A 22,442-nucleotide genomic window follows, 5' to 3' on the forward strand; every position below is an offset into this window, starting at 1 on the left:
ACTTAGGCAATACACATTGAACACACATGACTCAGAAAAATCTCGCTCCTCGTGGCTAATACAAGATTATTTCCACTAGATCAAACTGTTCTTGCATATTTATTTTTATATCTCTTTAAAAAAAACAACAATTTCCTAGACTATTCATGAAAACTAGCGTCAATTCTCACCTTATTATGACACTGAGACCTTTCAGCCTTCATTTGTAGAAGTGGTGTCAACTCAGTAAGACTCATAATACTGAACATCAGGCAGAGCAAAGGAGGGTACCAACATCACCTGAACCTTTGCTCTGTCTGTCACAATTCTGCCGCATTCCAGCCATGTGACCTTGAATTTCTGTTCTTTCCTCAAACATACAAATATCTCATTACAAAGTGGATGGTGAATATAATTAGCTATAATTTCTAGAATATAGTACATACACTGTAAATACTATTTGAAGAAATGTTTGAAAATTTCAGGCACAGATTAAAAGTGTTTAAATAAAAGCCAAGAATTTTTTTAAAGAATTTAAAGATTTCATTTTCCCAGGGGTTCACCTATTTAGTGAACTCTTGAATCCCAGAGAGATATGGAGTCTCATGCAGAGCCGTAGGGTCAATCAGTAGCCTCATTGCACCATGACCTAGATGACTGAGTATCTAGGCAAGAGTTTTTCATTTGCTACGAATTGTATTACATCAAGAGTGGTTGTCTGAGTACTCTGATTTTGTCCTGCATTTAAAGAGAGCTAGAAAAGATTTCAAGAAGTTACACAATAGTTCATCCATCAAGGTTTGATACCAAGTGCATGTAAAAATTGGCAAGGACCAGATTAGAAGAAGAGTTCATACCCTCCAGATGAGCAGTCACCATTTATCTAGTTAGCTCTATTTCTAAGTCCAATAAGCCATGAAAAGATTGACTTTCAATATATGCCTTCAAATAACACAGAGTCCACAAAAAATGCCAACAGATGCACAAATTCGGTTTCCACATGCCTGCCCCAGCTTCTGCAGGATTCTGAGTCCCTAAAGGCACTTGGTATGCATTGAGCTGATCAAAAAACATCAGTAAAAACATGTTTCATCTGTGGACATCATTTTTCTTTGGTACAGTGTTACTTTCACTCTGACCAAAAAAATCTTAAAAGCCAAGTCTTGATATCAAAGTCTTATTGATTTTTTTTATTTACAAAAGCTCAACCATGCCTGTCTATTAAAAATAGAATGTCTCAAGGCCTGAGCTTATGTCATGCCAAGAACCTAAAGTTTCTGCTGACTTCAAGGAGGGCTTCTGGTTTTTAACAAAAGCAGAAAGTGACAAAGGACAACTGGGTACTTAAATCCCAAACCCACGGGCATTTCTTACTATTGCTATCATCCCATTAACAATTTTTGCACATATAGGAATGGAGGACACAGAAGGAGCTTCAGGTTTGTTCATCTATGTATTTATCACTAAACTAGAATTTGGTTAAATTAGAAAAATGATCGATTGTGCTCATACTCTACTTTTTATAGCCAAGTGCTGGCTCAGACTTTTCATTCTTTTACCAGAATGGGTCCAAGACTGACATTTCTCCTTTCAACCTTGCCACTAAAAGAAGACACCAAGACGCTTTTGAACTTATCTTTAATGATAAGACATTTATGGATATTTGGGGAGTGGTTGAAGGGTTGACTATTTGCCTTTCATATGTGAGGGCCTGGGTTCCATTCCTAGCACTGTCACGCATAATGAACAGTAGCAGATATAAAATACAAAACATATATAAGATATAAGATACAAAACAGATGAACATGAATTTTATTTCAACTCACCTGAATGTGAAAGAGACTATATTATTCTCATTTCTTAATGTAATTTTAGTGAATATGGAAACATCTGTAAATGTTCTCCTGGTTCCATTTTCTCCTTTATGCAGTTTATCCTTATATGTCAGCATCATGGGCTTATTGAAACATAAGATCTCTCCATTAATTCTAGTGATGCAGAACCCACAAACTCTTCTGCCGGGGATTTTATATTAACTCGTTTTTACTCAGTTATAGGAACTAATCCATTAAATACTTTGAGAAAATAGGAAGGAGGGTACAGCAGATATGGACCCTAAAGTGATATCAATAAATCCAGTGACCTGTTAAAAATGAAAGAAAGAAAAAGTAGCAAAACTCATTTAAGAGCACTTAAGAGCTTCCCACACTTGCTACTGTTTCCTCATCTATGTAACCAATGGCAAGGTCCTATGTATGAATCTCACATTTCCACAAGAATTCTAGATCTTAAAAGAACTCTCATTACACATATAATTAACACTGGCTGATATACAACCACTATGGAAAATCTAACCAATTCTCCCATGGAACTCATTCACCCTTTAACAACAGATCCAGTGTCTTATTCTCTTTAATATTTCCTTATTGAATGCTTCCTTTATGCACTTCAGAAAATGTTACAACTTAAATTAAAAAGCATAGGAGCATAGGTAATTATTATACCAAAAGTATCAGATATTTAGCACTGTATTTTGCTCTAAATACAGACCACTGGGTGGATCTGGGCAGAATGAGGCAAGAATTTCTCATCAGACTCCTTCCTCTTCATATTTGTTCTTTCCAAGCAACTCTACTATATTATAGACCATGAGCTGGCAATTTTTACCTGTGAAGAACCACATAGTAAATATTTTTAGTTTGTGAGCCAATTGGTTCCTATCACAATTACTTGATCTTTGAAGCATAAAAGCAGCCATAGACAATACACAAATGAATGTGATGGCTTTATTCCAGCAAAACTACATCTATAAATATAATGGCTGCCCAGTTATGGCATTGTGGCTTTGATTTGTCAATTTCTTTTCAGGAGCATCTTTCTCCTTTTTATTAAAAGACAAACAGGACATAGAGGAGATAAGAAGGCATACATCAGAAGATTATTTGTGTGCATGCTGTTCAACTAGAAGTATTAACTATTATTGATTTTCCATGTTTTTGTTATCTAATTTACTCTGAATACTAGGTGTGCATGTAGTCCCATAGATCAACATATGCATATTATGCTGAAATACTTTATGTATCTATAAAAATGTTATTTTAAAAGCAAAATATATGTTAATACTTTGTGCATTTAAAACTTAAAATAAGATTTAAAAGATTATATACTAAAGCACCTTAAGGCACTTACTTGCCTAGCAAGTGTTCAACAAACCTTGGTTTGAATACGATCATTGGACTCTAGTCAGAGTTCTTGAGCACAGAGCCAGGAGTGTACCCTAAAATCTTCTGGGTTTGATCCCTCAAAACCAAACTAAACTAAAAATAGCTGCATGAGAGAAAGCATAGGTTTAAAGTAGATGATTGTATGCAGTGGACACTGGTTAAATTCCCAACATAGAGTGATGTATGGTTCCCCAGACATCACTGGATGCAGACTTAGAGGCCACTAAGAACCACCAAAATAACTCAGGTAAACTCTGCAGGATCTGAACAGCACAGAGCCCAAGGGAGTTTACACTAAATCACTGGATGAACAGTTGACTTCAAGGGGTCTCCAGGCCTTCTGAACAGTGTGGGCACGTATCTCAAAAATAAAAATAAAGTAAAACAAAAACTAACATTAGCCAATACTTATTCAATTAATTCCATGAGGTGTGCACACCTATACTACATACACACCTATAATATCCATTAGAATTTTTATTATTAGAACTTTTATTTTTAGGTCAAACTCAGAAGCTCCCAGAGGACACTCCTGGTTCTGTGCTCAGGGCCCGGGCCTAGTGGCCCAATGCCAGTATTCAAGTCAAGGTTGATTGAACATTTGCTAGGCAAGTGTCTTAACTTGCCTAAGGTATTGTTCTAAATTCATTATGGCTGTTATTGTGCTTCTCACAATAACCATTAGAAGTTTTATTATTATTGAGCTTCTCACAATAACCATTGGATATTTTATTATTTAAACTTTTATTTTTAGATTAGACTACCCAGGAACTATAAAATTAATTTTAATTCTAACCATCGTCTCACTATAGCAGTCCTAATAATGTATTTTTCAAATTTCTGATCTTAAGTTTCTAAATTAAAATTTCATTCAAATCTTATTTGTATACCATGTGATACTTTATTCTTTAAAAAATACATGTGTTCTTCACCTAGTAGAGAATGTTGGGAGGACCCACTCGGTTTGAAAGCTGCATACCAAAAATAGACTATAGACCAAACATAATGGCCATTCAATACCTCTATTGCAAACTACAACATCCAACAGGAGAGAGAACAAAAGGGAATGCTCTGCCGCAGAGGCAGGATGGGGTGGTGGGGGTTGGGATGGGGATGGTGAGAGGGATACTGGAAACATTGGTGGAGGAGAATGGGCACTGGTGGAGGGATGTAAACCAAATGCAAACATGAAAATTCATAATTTTGTAACTGTACCTCATGGTGATTCACTAATAAAATTTTTTTTAAAATACACATGTTCCTTCATGTGTCTCATTGTTATCAACTTCCTTCCTTTACAGAGTACTTCTGATATCATTTTAGTACCTCTCAATTTCAAATTAACCTTTCAATACCCACTCATCCAGAAAAATTGAATGAATCCTTTAAATATTTCCACTATTACCTTATCCAATTGAGGGTACTGAATAGACTTTTTAGAAAAAAAATTAATTTCTTAGAAGACTCCTCAAGCAAAATATATCTATAGCTCCTTACAGGATAGCTCACGATGAATTAAGAGCAATGGAATATAAAATTCTTAGCATACAATTGATGCACAAGAAATTTCATTTTGCTCTTTCTTTATGAGTAATCAGGTGTTCCCTCGATTCTGAGGAGGATCAACAACAGAATGTGGGATGAAGTGGATATGTGGGGGGGGGGGGACAGGAATCTCTTTCTTTTGTTATTTTGACAAGAAAAAGGAGTTTTTTCAAATAAAATATATTATTAGACTTGTGAATATCATACTTTCATGGGTCAATAAGATTAATTTAGGACTTTTGCTATATCAATTTAGTACTTTCAGCAAAACTGAAAATAGTATCTTGTATATCTAAGTCACAATATCCTCTAATGCATATTTCTAAGCTTCTAATCATATAGGATTCCAAGGTCGAATGTTTTTGATCTATTCCATTTGTTTGTGTGTTTGTACATAAATTAGAGTCAAAGGATTTTTAAAGAGCTTGCTTTTTGAAACAAGACATGAAAGATACATTAAAAACATAACAAGTATCAGTCTTACAAATTAAATCATTCTCATTATCAAAGTTGCCACGAAAGTTAAGATGTGAAATTCACACGTTATGTTAAAGAAACATTTCAAATGATTATAAAATCTAAAGTCAGACAGAGACATATGTGTATTTAGATTATAAAATCTAAAGTCAGACAGAGACATATGCAGGATTTTAATCCCAGTTTTTATCAATTCAGAGCATACTTTCTGTACTTTAACTGGGATGCTTATATCTCAAAATGTCCTTGACAATTACATTTTCTAAAATCAAATTGTATAACCTGGCCTTTATGAACCAAAAGTAAACACATTCTCCACTTACAAGAGCAAAGGAGTGTAAGGTTTGTGTTTGGAAAAGTGGTAGATGAGGAAGGAGAGAGTCTGAGCCAATGAAGCAAGATATTTACTATTCACTTTATATTACAACCTACTCTAAGTCAAGAATTCTAGCCACAAGTGAAAGAATTCCAAGACCAAGTAGCTCGGCAAGTTGCAATAAAGATAATTTATTGACTCTCACAACTTGCAAGTCCTAGGATAAAGCTGCCTTCAGGCATAGCTATATATAAGGGCTCAAATAATGACAGTAGTACTCCATCTTTCTGTCCCATTATGTTCCTCCCTTTGTTGAGTGGTTTTATTTTCTTACTATAGTCAAGCATGACAGGGAAAACAGTCAGTACCAGCCTCAGGCTTACATGCTTACAGCACTTGATTCAAAAGAAAAAGACAGCTCCTCATCCATTGCCAATATGGAAATGCCCAGGGAACATCTCCAAGTGGCTGAAAACCATGGTTCATTTTTAATCACCCTGGGAAACATGAAGCAACAAAAACAAGAGGTGTATGGCCAACCCAAGCTCTAACCCACGTTCTGCAAGTATGCTACATGCATAATGCATACCTACATACAGTGCAATATTACAACATAATTCTAGTATTTCTAAAACGTTTAAATGGTAAAATATAAAGCACTTCAAAACATAAAAACATAAAACTGCCTAGTTTTAATTTTTAAATTCTACTTCAGAATACTTAATTTTTCATCAAATATGAAATAAAGCACATATTAACTATTAACTGTTTAATAGAGCGTGCTAATAATTCTACATTAGACTGACTAATGCCAACCATGGTGCCTTGGCTTATAATGTAAGTTTGGATATTATAAAGTTTGTAGCATTGAAGGATTGTGATGTTATGATATTTTTCCCTGCCCCTAAATTACTTTTCTACTATATCCTTGGACTGGAGTGACAGCACAGCAGTAGGGAGTTTGCCTTGCACGTGTCCGACCCAGGTTCGATTCCTCCACCCCTCTCGGAGAGCCCATCATGCTACCGAGAGAATCTCTCCCTCATGGCAGAGCTGACAAGCTACCCGTGGCGTATTCAACATGCCAAAAGCTGTAACAAACAAATCTCACAATGGAGACGTTACTGATGCCCACTCAAGCAAATCGATGAGCAATGGGATGACAGTGATAGTGACAGTGACTGTATCCTTACAACACCATATGTCTTTAATGTTGGGTGAGACTTACCTCTCATTAATTGGCATTAAAAATGTTATTAGCTTGTTGCCCTCACTAATCTGTGGTGTATAGAACAACATAGCCAGGAAACAGAAAATATCAAAGTGAAAGATGAGGCAAACATTAACTCTCAACTACAGAATGAAAATTCAAGGAAAGGAGAGAAATGGAGAGTGGACACAGGAAAAAGAATTCTGGAAGTAACACAGGGACAAGAGTCAAGGGCTTAGAATAGTTTGTGCTAGAGGCAAATCATATTAAACCACTAGACCAATACTACTGTACACATAGGACTCAAACTAAAATAGTCTTAAAATGTGTCTGTCTAGAGCCAAGTTTTGGGGCACTTGAAAGAAGTTGGAGTCATTGTGGAAGGATGCAGTGACAATTGGTGGAACTGGAGCTGGGAACATTATATACTTGAAACCCTACTGTCAACAATGATGTAAATAATGATGTCTAAACAAAATATATTTTAAAAGTAAAAGACATTTTAAGCTTGGATATGTGTTTGTATATGTTTAACCAACATATCTGAAAGCATTTTCATACTCCAGGAGGCCCAGACCCTCAAAATGATACATTTTAAAAGTTTCAGTAACTAAAAGCTTACCACGTTATTCTCTTTTGTAATAATTTGTGGCAGCAAATAATTTTTTTAAAAAACCAATAAAATTACCTAAGAAATGTAATATAAAAGAATTAACTTTTCCTAAAACCATCTTATCTTCAGTTAGATTTATCTTAAAGCAAAGTGTGAAATAAAGATTTATGCAAATTCTTTGGCACGTGATCATAAGATGTTTGAGAGAAATAATGACAAAATGGGGGCAAGAGTGAAAAAGAAAAGCAATAATTGAAACATTGAACTACTTAGCCCCTAAAGCAACCTGGAAATTGGTAATCTGGAAGGGTTATTTGGTTTTCAGTACTCCTCATGCCTATCTCTTCAGTGTGCAACAAGCCAGCAACTTATTCACTAAATCTGGTTCCCTGTTGAGAGTTGATTCTCAAAGCTTAAACTCACTGCTCATATTCCCCCAGCCCTCTTCATTCAAGGACCTGGTACAGCTTAAGGGAAATAATCTCTCTCCCTCCCTTTCTCCGTTCCTCTCTCCCTCTTTCCCTCTCTCCCCCCTAACTCTCTTCTTCTCCCTCTCTCACTCTCCTCTGCTCCCTCATTACCCCCCTCTTACACACACACACACACACACACACACACACACACACTGTTGCAGAAACTAGTACTACCAGCATGCAAGACTGAAAACAAACAAGAGGGCAAGAGAAAGTGACAAAGAGGACTTTTGAAAAAAATCTACATATATTTTGTTTCCTAAACTAGTTTTGCACATAGAATTCTCATGGAACAAAACACCTTTTCACAATTCAGACCATTTGGAAAATGCCCTCTTAAAACACAAGCAGAAAAAAGACAGACTTCTAGAAGCAGAAAAAGGATCTCGGAAAAATATGCTCATCAGAAAAGACAACAAGAGTACTGGTGACAAACTGTCAAAACAGATTTTTTAGAATTCTAGAAATTAGCAATTTTTTGCAGTAAGTCAAGGAACACATTCCAGAAGAAACAGCGCTGAATCTTGTTAAGAACTTGAAGTTCTGTGATGTCTTAACTTGCCCTATTTTCATTCCCTTCTTTTTGGCAACTTTGAAAACCAATTCCTTTGCAATCTCTGTCTGTGTGAAAACAGGCCTTGCAGCTGCTGGCGGGGACAACCAGGGTTTGGCGTACTTAAAAAAATTTCTCCCCATCACATTGCTCTATTTCACCTGACAATTCCCATGAAAAGCCAGTTTAGAGTTGTTTATTATTTAACCTAATTCAGAACTCACACAGTGAGAAAGTTCTAGGCCTAAGTTATTTGTCAAAAATGATCAGTAGTCTGGCAAAAGGAACAGACAAGCTGAAGACTGTCCTTAGGCTGTCAAATATTTGCTAAAGCCATCTGATAAAGAACAGTAACCGAAAACAAGAGATACCAGGACTCAATTAAAAATGTGCAAAAGAAATCATCAAGCAAGACAATAGAATGAATACAGATATATAGAAAGTAGTGGTGTATGGAGATATCTAAAGAGAAAATCTTGAGAAAGATGCTCAATTGTACTGGGAATTGCATGCTGATCAGAAAAATGATAACCTCAGAATAAGAAAAATTCAAAACACTGAAAACACCAAATGCTTGTGAGGATGTGAAGAATCAGACTTTCATTCATAGGTACTTGGAATTTTTAAAAATGATAAAAACTTTAAAAAGTTAGATTTTTTTTGCAAAATTAAATGTAGTCTTAGAATATAATCCAGAAAATATTTTTCTTACTATTTTATTTTTCTTAGTATTTTCTTACAGGACTTAAACCTATTGAGGACTATTTGCACCATCTTTAATCATAATAACAAAAACTTGAAGCAATTATTTTTAAGTATCACTTGTATCACTTGTCATCCTGTTACTCATCAATTTGCTCGAGCAGGCTCCAGTAAGGTCTGCATTCGTCCCTGTCTGTGCTAGAGTAGCCCAACGGCATCTGCTCGCTCCAGGAACACGAAGAGCATCAAACCATTTGTTCACGGTCTTGACGAAGAAGTCTGACCATCTCGTAGTGGATGGCCAAGCGTTCTTTTGGTGTCCCGTGGAAACCAGTCGGTAACAGCTCTAGTCCAGCAGTCGTCTCCAAATAGCATTACATGTCCAGCCCATCTGATTTCGACACCTTGGGAAACGAATTGGCATCCTTGATTCTTGATCGTTGATGGAGGTCAGAACTTCGGATTCCTTCTCTCACATTGAATGAAATATGATACTCCAAGCATAGCTCTTACAATTTCTCTTTGGGAGACTCGAATAGCATTCTCATCCCATTTTCATAAGGCCCAGGTCTCTCGGGCGTAATTTAGTGCAGGAAGAATGGTGGAATCGAAAAGATGTGCCCAGAGCCGGAGGTTCTTCGTCCTCTTAAGAACTTCTTCCATACTCTTGAAGGCGTCCCACACTGCTCTCTTACTCCTGTGCAGTTCTGGTGCCAATTTGTTGGTCATGTTGAAATCTCGACATAGGTACACATAACTGCTGCATTCAGGGATGTTCGTTCTGTTGCGAGCAAATGGAATGTCAGGAACTAGTTCATTTCTCATGAACATTGTCTTTGTGAGATTCACTGCAGTCCAACCTTTCCACACTCATGGTCAAAGTCGGCCAGCATTCGTGCCGCTTGGCTAATGTTTGGTGTTATTAGAACTGTGTCATAAACAAAGCAGAGGTGGTGTAGTTGTCGACCATCTATCTTCACTCCCATTTATTTCCATTCCAGACATCTCATGACGTTCTCGAGGGTGGCACTGAAGAATTTTGGTGTTTAAGTTTTGGTAATTAAAAATTTTTAAGTTCACACGCAAATAAATATACTTTGGGAAAACTAGAGACCAGAATGTTAGTTAATGCTAAAAAGAGATGTACTATCAAACCTTGAAAAACTTGGAAAGGAGCCACTGAAATATTTTATGCATCTAGGGATCATTCCTTGCTTGCACACATGTGCAAGGCTGCAAGGACCCCAGTTCAAATTCTAGTACCACATGGGCCCTGGGAATATACCTTGAAGGCCCCTGAGTACTGCAGGTGCAGCTCTAGCTGTCCCAGTACTATTTGCTCAATGAGCATTACATTGCAGGACCTAAGCATTCTCACCAAGCACCGTTGGCCCAGGATCTCCATGAGGTCGAGTACACATTGTCTTATTTTTCCTGCGTTCATTATAAATGTGTAAGCCATTGTTGCTAGAGTATTCTTTGAAAGGACTTCAGCAAAAAAGTATCTTCGTATCTAAGTTACTTGACAAGAGGACCTTTATTGGTATGGCCTCTGAAAAAGCCACTTGCTTCCAGCAAGGATATTTAAAATGCCTTCCCAGACAAAAATGAGCCTTTCTTTTTTTAAATTTTTTAATTTTTTTAAAATTTTATTGAATCATAGTGAGATAGTTACAAGCTTCCATGTTTGGGTTACAATCTCACAATGATCAAACACCCATCCCTCCACCAGTGCACATTCCCCACCACCAATATCCCGGGTATACCCCCCCTTTCCCACCCTCCCCCTGCATCTATGGAAGCCAGTATTCTTCATACTCTCAATCTACTTTGGGGCATTATAGCTTGCAACACAGACACTGAGAGGCCATCATGTTTAGTCCATTATCTACTTTCGGCATGCATCTCCCATCCTAACTGGTTCCTCAAGCCAAAAAATGAGGCTTTCAAGCATAAAGCAGATTTACACCTTAGGATCTCATACTAGAGACAAAATTGAGTAATGTCTCTAGTATGAGACATTACTCAATTCCAACCAGCATTTTGTCTGTTGTATGAGGGACACATAATTTCCAGAACAATTCATTAGTAAAGACTGAGAATGTAAGATCTGTACCAGTACTGCTACAAAAGAAAATTGAGACCTGGTTAAAAAAAATGCCATAAAACAAGGCAGGGTAATCTCTAGGAATAGAATAGCATAAAATCCACAAATACAAATAATTGCCCACAAGTGTTGAATATGGCTTTATTTGTGATAGAAAAATTAAAACAAATAGGATCAAATTTAAATATCAACAGCAAATTCTGATCTAACCATGTGAGGAAATACTAGTCATCAGTAGAAAAAATGATAAAGGTGCACACAAAAAGACTAAGAAATTTCAAAATAGTTATGCCGAATGAAAGAAGTCAGACAAACAGATGTGTAATGTATGATTTCACTTTCATAAAATGCTAGGTAATGCTAACAAATAAATAGGGACATAAAGCAAACTAGTTGCTTGTGGGAAGCAGTGGTAAGAAAAAGATTACAAAACACAAGGTGCCATGTAGACGTTTTGTGGAGTGACAGATTCTTCACTATGTGGATTGAATGGTGATTTCAAGACTGAGAGACTGAAAGGGGAGAGAAAGAGGAAGAGAGACAGAGACAGCGAGAGAGAGAGATGTCTAAAGTTGGGTGGGTACTCCTGATTTTGATGATGCAGGTAAGAATATTCCCATTCAGAACCCTAAACTCTCCTTTCTTTCTTCATAGTTCATAGTTCTCTAGAACTATCAAGAAAACCTCCCTCTTGCTCTGCCTCAGCACCTCTGTACCTGCTCCAGGCTGACTCTGAAGTTCTGACGTCCCTCACCTTACCTGCTGAGAACAGGTCTCTTTGAGGACTTTCACACTTCCTGAGTTCCTCCTCCTCATCCACAAACAGCCTCATCCTCTCCCCCTGGTCCTCACACCAAAGCGCTAATCCGCCACCTCAGAAGCCTGCCACTAAAATTACACCTCAGCCTAGCTCTGGGCTCTAAAACTCTGCCTCAGGAGTTTCAATTCCTTTTCTTGCTTTCTCTTGAAAAATAGGATTTGCCATTCTGCAGTTCTGTGGAGACCAGAAATGAGAGGACAGTGGCAGAAGCTGTCACACGGCAGAGCTGAATAAGACATACAGTTTCCTTTCTTGAGAGCAGCTGAATTGTGTTTTCTGCACCTGTAATGAGCAAGGCACTGGGTCAAGCTCTGGAACTGATGGAGAGATGTCATAGGGAGCCTTCTTGCCCTCAGGGGTCGTGTAAAATACGTATTTTAAAATGGAGGACAAAACAAATGCTTTGATGATCTGAGTATAGGAACCATTTGTCAACATCAGCAAGAATGACGGTACAGGAATTTACTTAATACAAATCTAGTACTATGGCACATTTATTTGCTTATTAGCTCTTCCTGTATAATAAATGTTAACTATGCCATTAATGTTCTTTTGGCTACTCCCGTATTCTCAGCACATACAAGAATGTTTAACAAGTTTATAACTACTTTTCAAATTAGTAAATTAGCAAGGAACCATTTAGGGCCATGTTTGTAGGTGAATGCTAAAACATGTGCATTTCTGCATGATCACTATGTAGTAAAAAGAAAAGATTGTAAATAAAAATGTCTGGAGAAAACCTGTTTGATCTGACCCACTTGTGATATATAAAGAAACAGAGCAAGGGGATGAGAATAGACAATGTCCAATGAAAACATTCTCTTCAACACTGAGGACTGTGTAATCTCCAGGCGGCTAGGGAAAGCCCTAGCAGCTTTCCCTCTCACTGCCCAGGTTTAGTAGACTCGGGCCAATTCTCCACTCAGGATGGTGATTGCCATGGGTGGACAAAGGAGGAACCAAGCTGGTTGATGATCGGTTGCCGTTTATTCCATTCTCCCCACGCGCCTGTTCCAGTCTCACTAAGATCTCCATTCTAGTCTCACACTGCCCCTCATTCCCGTCTCCTTCTGTTTCTCTTGCTCCTCTCTCTGTGCTCCCTCTCGCAGCCTCATTTATCATCTCTCCATATGCCTGCTCCTGCATTCTTCCCCTAAATTCTTCTCTCTCTTCTCCCTCTGCCGCCTTGCTAGTCCCTCGGTGCTCCATCTTACTGCCCTGGTCTCTTTCTCTTCTCTCTCCAACTCCCTAGCATTGGGAGTAGCACACCAACATATCAAAAGCCCTTCCTGAATGCCAATCAGGCTCAAAGGCAGAAATACCACCTAGGGGTGTTCCTCTTCTCCTTAGTCTAATAACTTAATTAACATCTTAATTAACATCTTAATTCTACTTCTTAATATTAGTTATTTTGTATGGATACAGTAAGAGATACATTCAGAGTGTAGGGTGGCTCTCTTGGGGACATCTCACCATAGACGCAGACTACAGTGCTAGGACAGGTTAAACATTCCTAACCCTAACAGGGTCTGAATCTAGTTGTTACTTTTTGGATCATAACAGTATTTGTTGATGACCATGCTCTTAACTCATAGTTAAGTATTATGGTGCTTTGGCTAGGCCCATTTTTATGCCAAGGTAGCTCATAACTCACAGCTTGCCCTGAGTACATCAAGTCCCTCGTCAGGACTCTGCTTTTGGGGTGCTAGGAAGTAAGGGTAACTGAGGCTTAAGTAAAGAGAACAGATGTCCCAGGGGTGAATATCATTCAGAGTCAATTAGTTCCCAAGTTACAAAAGCATAGCATTAACTGTCTTCCTGTGTTGCTCTGAATTAACTATGTAAAGGACTTAAGGAGAGAAGAAAAACAATATTCACAAGTCAACAGAGCACAAAGAAAGAAACTACAAGTAAACACAGAGGAATGGGAGCGCTGTGATGGGAGTAACCAATAAACCTAAACTCCCTGCGGCAGGGCAGAAAGGACAAACCAATGGTATCCTACAGAGGACAAAACCTGAGATTTACCAAAGGGCAGGGTGAGGGCTGAAAGTATCCTATGAATATGGTGTAAGATATAGGTATTTTGGTGTATACATGGTGTGTTGGCATTGTACCCATGAACATTTATACTTCAACAAATAAATGTTATCTCAATGTAAAAGATAATCAGAAAACATAAAGAATTCCTGGTTAAAGGAAGGGAAGGGAGGGAAAGCACTGGAAGGGTGATCTGGAAAGCAGCAAGTAAATGTGTAGGGGTTTTGCAACAAAACCAAACAAAAACAGACTAAATAAGGGCTATAGATGTGTAGGTCATTGGGATCATAATATCTATCATGAAATAGCATTGTTATTGTATTTAGTGGACTGGAGCAATAGCACAGCAGGTAGGGTGTTCGCCTTGCACACAGCCGACCCTGGTTTGATTCCTCCGCCCCTCTCGGAAAGCCTGGCAAGCTACCGAGAGTATCCCACCTGCGCAGCAGAGCCTGGCAAGCTACCTGTGGTAATTATGGAAAATGGGTAGGAAGGGACTTTAATGTGTTGCGTGGCTGCTTCTGTCTGGAAAGCAGTCTGGAGTGCAGCGGCGGTTGGGTAGTGGAGGCCAGCTGCTCGGGCTGGGTCCTCTGGGGCAGGGAGAGTTCTCACCTGCCCTCCTCTGGGGTAGCTGGAGTGAAAACAGATTAGCATGGAGTTCAGTGGCATGGCTATGGGGGCCTCATTTTATACTCCCGCTTGGGAGGAGCAGCCATTGAGATCTGGAGGGTGGCCGATGAGGAGATTATCTGGTGCCGGCATGGTGTGGCAGGGCGTGGCTTATGGGTGTGATCCCTGGGTCACCAGAGATTGGGGAATAGCAGGCAGAGGATCTCTGCTTCCGGGTCCCATTGGGTCCAGAGTCCAAGGTCACAGAGTTCAGCATTATCTGGGTTCCGTGGGACTGCATTCATGCGTGAGGCTCGGCCAGAGTGACAAGAAAGCGGCCTGGAGTGTGGCGGTGGTTGGGTAGTGGAGGTCTGGAGGTCGGCTGCCAGGCTGGGTCGCTTGGGGCGGGGAGGGTTTTGTCTCCCTACTTCATAAAAGTATATTTTTCCCTTTCCCCTCTAATGTTTTTATCAAACCCTGGCCCACATTCTGAGTTTAATACTTTTGTTCCAGTAGTATCTGCAGGTCTTTATAGAACCTTGAGGGAATAGAATACCCCTAAAATTCCTTCATGATCCAGAGCCACACCCAGAGTTCTTCCGTCTGAACTAGCTGTGTCTGTTAAAGGAGCAAACAAAAGAGTCCTATCTTCTAGTCCCTATGAAATCCATCATCTACTGCCAGAGATAATAGGAAGAGAATCAAAGGGGAAAGGTCTTATCCAATGTGGGATGGTTTAGACTGTATCTCCAATGTTGGCACACACTATTCATAAAAAAATAACTCAGTAACATCTATGATGCCAATTTACTTATTTTCCTTTCTTTCCTTTCTCTCTCTCTTCTTTTTTTTTTTTGGCTTTTTGAGTCACACCTGGTGATGCTCAGGGGTTACTCCTGGCTCTGCACTCAGGACTCACTCCTGACAGTGCTCAAAAGACCAGTTGCAAAACAAATGTCCTACCTGCTGTACTATTGCTCCAGCCCCAATTTCCTTATTTTCAAAGTAGAAAATAATATTATGATATCTATGAATTAATTTAGTTAATATAAATGGCCAACAAATGATTAATCCAGCAATTGATTGCTGGAAAAATTAAAGACAATTTCTTCAGCTAGAAATAAAAAACAATGAAGAATAGTAATTCTGGGAGGAGTTAGTGAGAAATAAGTACTCTTATGAACAGCTAGGAGTAAGATTGTATTCTAAGAGTTTCTGGAGACAAATTTTGCTATAGTCTTAAAGACATCTTATTTAGAAATTGTTTCAGATACTCCAGTTCTAGAAGTCAATCCTAAAGAAATTGTTGGCAAGGTATACAAGAAAGTAAGTTCAATCAGTTTTAAAATTACTTATAGTACAACACTTGGAAGCAACCAGTCAAGAAATTCATAAAATATTATCGAAAGAAAAAAATGCAATGAACTAGTAATGTGCTTCCATTTTTACTTTTTTAATTTTTTGTATTTTCTAGCATATATGTAAACTAATATATAGCTATGGAGATATTGATAGAAAATCTGAGAAAGTTCTGGAAAATTATACACTCAAATGTTGACATAGTATATCTTTAGATCTTGCAAGACAAAGCACTGTTTTTCTTTTAAATTTTATCTCACTTCACTTCTACATTTTTAAATTTAATGAATGTTATGTAAATAAAAATAATATTTTAAAAACAAAAGCAGTAGCACACTTTAAAATGCTTAGGTGTTTTTTAAGTGGTGGTTATACATGATTTTTAAGAAAGCATATAAAACAAAATTAGCTTCCTCGTCTTTAGAAATTTTTGATTAATTTAAATTTAACCTAGTAAGGAAAGTATGTCCTTTTATGGAATTGGGTATACAATATGGAACCAAAAATCTGGCTCGAATTTGGCACTGTGTAAAGGTAGGGAAATAAAATGAAAGCCTATCCTAATCTAGAAAGAGGTCTTCACAATGATCTGAAGGAGAGAAACAGATAGAACTAACTTTTACCACTGTGTCCTGTGACTTTTACCACTGTAGCACCTGATTGTCTTACATGTCTTATTTTATTGTACAACCCTTGATAGTATCATCTCTCAATTAGTGAGGAAAATATGAGATTCAGGCTTAAAAGCTTATAGAAGGTCAAACATACAGTAGGGAGTAAAGAAGGATTGACACACAGAATCAATGCCTATTTTGTCATTCAGTCACTTTCAGTATCTATTATTTTCTCCACTCCCCAAGCTTGCAAGTTGAATATCGCATTAGTGGTGCAAACTAAGACTGGACAATCAGACCCTATCACCTTCACACTGTGAAGTAGTAGAGGTGGGAGTTGACTGTTCAGTGGTTCACTGATTAGGAAGTAAGCCTAGAGACTTAACCCCAGGGTAATAGGGTGGAGCAGTGGCCCTCCTAGGTTCAACTAAATTCTCAACCAATTCCCCAAATTATTCTTTTCCCCTCTCAGGAGACATAACAATCAAAGAGACAGCTCAAGAGAAGCAGTGAGCTCGGAAAGGTCAATGGTACTAAAAAGCACAAAATCTTTCTCCATTAATGCCATAATTGTTTTTATCACCCAGTTTTCATTCAAACATCAGACTTAATTTCTGCCTTTCTTTTCTTCCAGGTCACAGATGTTTAATATTCCTGACTAAGACATAATGAACCTTTTTATGCCTCTGTAATATTTAGAATCTTTAAAACATGATTAGTTTTACTCATCGTGCAATGCAGGGATGACTAGAAATTTTGGAGATGGGATTCCATTAGGCGGATATTATTACCAAGCCAAGCTGAAAAGGAAATTAAGCCAGGTGGCAAAGTTCAGTGGTGATAAACTACACTGCCAGCCTGGGGTTGATTGTCTGTGAAACTCAGGTCAGAAAAAAATAGTAGAGGATTGGGGTCTTAAAGACTTTGAAAAGTTAAGGTTTTCTAATTTTAAGAAAATCCAATTCTAAGTGTATGTACATATATATATTTATATGTGTGTATACATATATATGTATATATTTAATGCTCCAATGTACTAAGAAGTTTGAAAAAATAACTCAGGCTATGTTCTTCTAAATTGTTCCCCATCTTGACTGGGTCATTTGGCAAAAATAAGTTCCCAAGTCAATGAGTAGGCAATTGCTCATAAAAAATCTTTGAAAAAGGCAAGGTACGTTCTTATGTTTTTGTGCAAAAAGCATGAGAATTCATCTATTGCTTTTTTTCTTATTTCTCAAAATAATGTCTGTTGGCTCTTTCTCATGAAAACACACATAATATCTTTAAACGACTGCAACATAACATGCAAGCAAAGACAATAAAATGAGTTGATGGTACTCCTGAGCTATTCATAGCAATTATTCAATTTCTAAACATTTCACCCCAAATCTGTCACTTCTGTTTTCCCTACATGTTCACTCTTTTTTTGTTTGCTCTTTGGGGTCACACCTAGCAACCCACAGGGGTTACTTCTGGTTCTGCACTCAGGAATTATCCCTGGCGGTGCTCAGGAGTCCATATGGGATGCTGGGAACCAAACCCGGGTTGGCTGCGAGCAAGGCAAATGCCCTTCCCGCTGTGCTATTGCTCCAGCCCCATTCACTCTTGATTGTGTGCCCAATTTCCCTATTTTATCAATGACTAATTTTGAAATACCCCATAAAAATGATTATGATGATCCTTGACACTATTAATTACAAATAAAATTTAAGACCTGAGACTTAGCTTTGATCCTCAGCACCACCCATAGTTCATCAAGCACTACCAGGAGTGGTCCATGATCAAAGAGGAAGGATTAATCCTCTCAAACCACTAGATGTGGCCCTCAAAACAAAACAAAACAAAAAAGGGTTGGAGCAATAGTAAGGGGCAGGGGGAAGGTGGCGGGTAGCATTTACCTTGCACTCAACAGACTAACCTGGTTTCTATCCTCAGCATCCCATACGGTCTCACAAGCACCATCAGAAGATAATTCCTGAGTGCAGACCCAGAAGCATTTCCAGATGTGGTCCCTACAACACTGCTCCCCCCCCAAAAAAAAAAGAAAATTCAACATAAGAAATACAGAAAATGAAGGTAGAGTTACTGAGGATAGTAGGAACATTTTTACAATTGAAAGGATATAATCAATGACCACTGTTCCTGTCAATTTGCTAAAATAATACTGACAGGATTAAACTGCTGATGTTAGAAATCTAAATATTGAAGATATGGCACCAATTAGATTGTTGCCTCCACAATGATCTGAACTATCCAGATCTTTACAGATTCATTTTCTAAACATGTTTTAGTCCCTATTTCCTCCATCCCTATTTTAAATTATTAGAAATCAGAGCATAGGTATATTGATCATTTCTTTTTTTTTTTATTGAATCACCATGTGGAAAGTTACAAAGCTTTCAGGCTTAAGTCTCATTTACACAATGCTCGAACACCCATCCCTTCACCAGTGCACATATTCCACCACCAAGAACCACAGTAAACCTCCCCCGACCCCCCCACCTCCCCAGACCCCACCCCGCCTGTGTAGCTGATAAATTTCACTTTACTTTCTCTTTACTTTGATTACATTCAAACAAAAAACTCACTATTATTGTTTGGAGTTTTCCCCCCCACCCAGAGTCAGATCTGCTGGAAAGGAAGCATTTGATAATTTGTTTTCCATTGCTGAGAATGAAGAGATATGAGTTCGTGTGGCCACAATAGTGGCTGTGAGGTTTTGGATTTCTGTATTTTAGTATCTTAGTAAGTCCAGAGGAATTTCTGCAGAAGTTGCATCATTGCTAGCTCGTACTTGATCGTTTCTTAATTGAACTTTTTCTGCAAGTCTCGTACCTGGGCTCCCTATCTCCACTTGGCCCTCAGGCTCTTCAATGACCTCATTGCCTTCAGTGCAAGATTTTCATGGCATTTAAAATCCTTCCAAATTATTCTTCTCCCAAAAAGGAGGCTTTATTCTTGAAATTTTTGGAATTTTCACTGTGTGCACAGAAACCTGCAGGATAGAAAGATGCAGACATGGAGATATGCCTGAGGAGAATCTGGCCTCTCGGGATATGGAGTGTTTAGTTCCCTGTGACACGTCCTCTAATAAACTGGTTTCATGGAGGTACAAGAAACCAAGGTGCTTGACTGCCAGAGTCAGATAAAGGTACAGAAGTTACTGTGCTTGCTTTGCACAGAACTACTGAAAGCAGAGAGATCAGAAAAAAGAAAAAAGAAAATTCCAAACCCAGGGAGTGAGCCTGTAAATGCTACTCAAGTGAAGAAGTGACAAATCCCATCAGATATTGCATACAGAGCCTAGAGGAATAATCCAGTCTGCTATACAATCTTCTGTACAGGTGTGAACTTAAAATTAAGAGTTTGTTTTATTTTTTTCTTTTAAATGGAGAAAATGACTCTCATTAATGCTTTTTTTCAGTGTTTTGCTAGGGCTTAGTTGTGTGCCAAGAACTGAAAGAGCAGTCCAAGTGCTCCAAAGGCTGAATCTCTAGATCTTAATCTCCAATATTAAAATTATTTATTATTCTGCCTTAATAGAAGGACAGACTTGTTACATAGTAATGCTGGGAAGACTCGGCCAAAAGCTGAACAGATTATCATATCTTCTGCTCCAATCTTCAGGTACTGACTTTGCCTTTCACTGAATCTACATCAACACTCAAGCATGCATTCTTATACACACACAGGCACACTCATAAACGCAAGTACACACAGATACACACACAGACTTCAAAAAAAGATAAATTTCAAAAGGCACTTTTAAAGGATTTTTGTTAATCTCCAAAATCCTGAGTCATTCTTTTCGGTAGGAAGGCAACTATTATGGCTCCTTTATAAGGAGCCCTATTAAGACTTACAATAGACCAAATCTCTAGACATGAATTCAAAGTCTGCTATTAATTAGGCAGAGTCAGAAATGAAATTGCCATGATGCTGGCAAAACTAAAACTTCAGGGTCTTTCACTTTGACAGGCTGCACCACAGCCCTGCCAAGGGGTACAATCATTGTGTTTCTGTGATGAAACGTGCTTGGAAATTTGCAGAAAGGAAGCTATTGTTATTAAGCTGTTTGGAATGTTGATGCTTCCACTTTGTTATGGCCTCATCCATATCTAAGGGCTATGATGTCATTAATACAACAAGGGCTTAGCCAAAAGGAAGTAGAATCAGGAATATATTTAGTGGATATTTGTTGAAATTTATTTATGCTAGTTGCTCTATTTTTGGACACTCCTAATTAAGTTATTGCAAGCATTGTGACATCACCATAACTTCCAGAACTCCATACTCTAGTTCTGTGCTGATTCACCAGGCATAGTGACTTGACAATGAAATTTATAACCTGACAGGAATCTGTATTTTAGATTCTGGTGCTAAGCATATGTGGAGAGCAAGATTCTAAAAGTACATTTTCAGAAATCTAATGATGACAATTCTTGTAGTAATCAACTGGCTATAACTATGTCATTCCTGATGTCTGGTCAAAGCAGTTCTTTCCTATGGACAAGATGCTAGAAATATAAGCAGGGACAATTGCACAGATATTGTCTGAGAATTATAAAAAATAGACTTTATTTGAATCCCTATTCTTATACAGTAGAAGTCAGTGTAAAAAAAAACAATAAGTATGTCTGTGTGACAAGTTGTGTGTTTTACATATCTCAGCATTTTGTATTGCATCTAGCATATCCAGCACATTTTGTCCTGAGAAAGTCTGCTGGTTTTAGATGACAGAGAACACAAAATTATCAGTGACAGAGCAAAACAGGCTGAAGAAGCAAGTGACAAACACCCACATATTCACCAGTGAGTATAAGAATAATTAGATTACACAATTAAGTAGTTAAAAAAAAAGTGGCAGCTATTCAAAAATTTTTTGAACTGTTCTTAGAGATGCATTCATTTCTGATCAATTTTAGACATTTTTTAGAACTATTGATCAAAGAAAAATTAAAATTTGATGGAAAATATCTTAATAGAAGTCAGAAAATAATTAAATGAACCAAAACTGGAAATATCTTTAAGATGTCAAAAGCTCTATTATTGTATCACACAGAAATTAAAGGGTCACTGTCAAAGATCTGAGAAGCCTGCACTCCAAAAGTATACAAATGCAATGGCAACTGAAGAGATAACAAAGATTGTATAAATCAGGACTCTCCCAAAGAGAAAACATTAAGAGAGGAGATAAAAAGAAGAGCAAAGTGAAACACGATTTCTATGACTGGCAAAACAGGCAGGAAGGTCAATGGTAGCCCACTTGACAGAATTTAACTTCAATCAGCTCTGTAGTCATTTGTAGTGGCTTGTTACAATGACTATTTTTATTCATATCTGTTTAACTGAAAAGCATTTTTTCCAATGTCATGATCACAGGAATATGAAGAATCATATACGAAGGAACAGGATCAAACTGAATGTACAATGTATAGGGAAAAATGCTTTAGAAACAAGTGTTTAACAAATTAATGACCAAACTGCTGAGCTCTTGGGTACTCTATGTCATGGTCTCTCTATGTGTCCTACATGGATTACTGCTGTTTTGGTTGTAAACCGTTTCATTAAAAAAATACATCAAACAAATCACAGCACTAAATACTATCCCGTTATTGTGGGGTCTACATTTCAATGAAACATTATCTGTGGCAAATACAGAATGTTACTCTTTGAACAAATTGCCTTTTGAAGAAGTTTTAACTTTGCCAACTGAAAATTCTCTATACCCATGACTTTATTCCACAAAGTGAAGGAAGGTTTGAAACATTGTTGTCTGCCCATGAATACCATTCGCAGTC

Source organism: Sorex araneus, chromosome 2 (genome assembly GCF_027595985.1).
Source record: "Sorex araneus isolate mSorAra2 chromosome 2, mSorAra2.pri, whole genome shotgun sequence".
NCBI classification, from domain to species: Eukaryota; Metazoa; Chordata; class Mammalia; order Eulipotyphla; family Soricidae; genus Sorex; species Sorex araneus.